Source organism: Petromyzon marinus, unplaced genomic scaffold, assembly GCF_048934315.1.
Source record: "Petromyzon marinus isolate PM22_M1 ecotype Great Lakes invasive population unplaced genomic scaffold, UKy_Petmar_22M1.pri1.0 PM_G_Scaffold_38, whole genome shotgun sequence".
In the NCBI taxonomy this organism is placed as follows: domain Eukaryota; kingdom Metazoa; phylum Chordata; class Hyperoartia; order Petromyzontiformes; family Petromyzontidae; genus Petromyzon; species Petromyzon marinus.
In genome coordinates, this window is record NW_027422961.1 from 85,001 (window position 1) to 87,500 (window position 2,500).

A 2,500-nucleotide genomic window follows, 5' to 3' on the forward strand; every position below is an offset into this window, starting at 1 on the left:
GTACGAACCGCATGAAACTTCCAGAGGCATTTGCAGCAGGAATGCATGTGCACTCAAAAACTTCTATATGTTTCACGGATAGACCCCGTGAAACGCTAGAAATTGGCGGGGATGTGTCTCTTGTGGCTCACGGGGCTGTTAGGGTGGCACAGAACTCCCTCGGAATGGGAAAAGGGGTCATTTTCGTGTTGCCACATTGCATAGGAACGCCATGAAACTTCCAGAGGCATTTGCAGCAGAAAGGCACGTGCACTCAAAAATTTTAATATTTTTCACGCATAGACCCCGTCAAACGCTAGAAGTTGGCGGGGATGTCTCTCTTGTGGCTCACGGGGCTGTTAGGGTCGCACAGAAATGCCTCGGAATGGGAAAACGGGTCATTTTTGTGTGGCCACATTGCATAGGAACGGCATGAAACTTCCAGAGGCATTTGCAGCAGGAATGCATGTGCACTCAAAAACGTCTATATTTTTCACGGATAGACCCCGTGAAACGCTATAAATTGGCGGGGATGTCTCTCTTGTGGCTCACGGGCGCTGTTAGTTAGGGTCGCACAGAAATCCCTCGGAATGGGAAAAGGGGTCATTTTCGTGTTGCCACATTGCGTACGAACGGCATGAAACTTCCAGAGGCATCTGCAGCAGAAATGCATGTGCACTCAAAAACGTCTATATTTTTCACGGATAGACCCCGTGAAACGCTAGAAATTGGCGGGGATGTGTCTCTTGTGGCTCACGGGGCTGTTAGGGTCGCACAGAAATCCCTCGGAATGGGAAAACGGGTCATTTTCGTGTTGCCACAATTGGCATACGAACGGCATGAAACTTCCAGAGGCATTTGCAGCAGAAATGCATGTGCACTCAAAAACGTGAATATTTTTTCACGGATAGACCCCGTCAAACGCTCGAATTTGGCGGGGATGTTTCTCTTGTGGGTCACGGGGCTGTTCGGCTCGCACAGAACTCCCTTGGTCCACCTGATTCGTGCATACAGGCAGCAACTAAAACTCTGTAAACCTGCTGTGAGGACATCTAAACAGTGGACCAGTGAGGCTGTGGAAGATTTGCGGGCGTGCTTAGACTGTACTGACTGGGATATGTTCACGACTGCTACCAATAGTCTGGATGAACTCACAGAGGCTGTGTACATCAGCTTCTGTGAGGACTGCTGTATCCCAACACGTACCAGGGTGAACTTTAACAACAACAAGCCCTGGTTCTCAGCAAAGCTCAAAAGGTTGAGGTTGGAGAAGGAGGAAGCGTTTAGGAGTGGGGATAGAGACAGATTCAAGGAGTCGAAGAACAGGTTTAGCAAAGCGGTGAGAGAGGCTAAACGACTGTACTCAGAGACACTAAAACACCAGTTCTCTACTAACGACGCTGCTTCTGTCTGCCAAAGGGCTCAGGCACATCACCAACTACAAACCCAGAGCGCCCCACACCACTAACGACTCCCGCCTAGCCAACGACCTGAACGAGTTCTACCGTAGATTTGAAAGACAATTGGACTGTCCTGAACCACCCCTTCCCACCCAAGAGGCCCCATCCCCCACCCATACTACAGAAACGACTCTCTCCTTTCAGGAGGGAGAAGTTAATGGGCTTTTCAAGAGGCAGAATCCACGCAAAGCAGCCGGGCCGGACTCTGTCTCTCCAGCCACCCTCAGGCACTGCGCTGGCCAGCTGTCTCCGGTGTTCACCAACATCTTTAACACCTCCCTGGAGACATGCCATGTACCAGCCTGTCTCAAGTCCTCCACCATCATCGCTGTGCCCAAAAAGCTAAGGCCAACAGGACTAAATGATTACAGACCGGTCGCCCTTACATCTGTGGTAATGAAGTCTTTTGAGCGCCTGCTCCTGGCACACCTCAAAGCCATCACAGACCCTCTCCTGGACCCCCTTCAGTTTGCCTACAGAGCCAACAGGTCTGTGGACGACGCAGTTAACATGGCCCTCCACTTCACCCTACAGCATGTGGACGCCCCAGCATCCTACGCCAGGATCCTGTTTGTGGACTTCAGCTCTGCCTTCAACACCATCATCCCTGCCCTGCTTCAGGACAAGCTCTTCCAGCTGAACGTGCCCTACTCCACCTGCAGGTGGATCACAGACTTCCTCTCTGACAGGAAGCAGTGCGTTAAGCCGGGAACAGAAGTCTCTGACTCCAGGTCCATCAGCACGGGAACTCCTCAGGGCTGCGTCCTTTGCCCACTGCTCTTCTCCCTGTATACCAACAGCTGCGCCTCCAATCATCTGTCCGTCAAACTCTTGAAGTTTGTCGGACGACACCACCCTCATTGGGCTGATCTCTGGTGGGGATGAGTCTGACTATAGGTGGGAAGCTGACAACCTGGTGACCTGGTGTAGCCAGAACAACTTAGAGCTAAATGCTCTAAGGACAGTTGAGATGGTTGTGGACTTCAGGAAGAATACAGCCCCACTCACCGCCATCACCCTGTTAGACTCCGCAGTCAAAATTGTGGAGTCCTTCCGCTTCC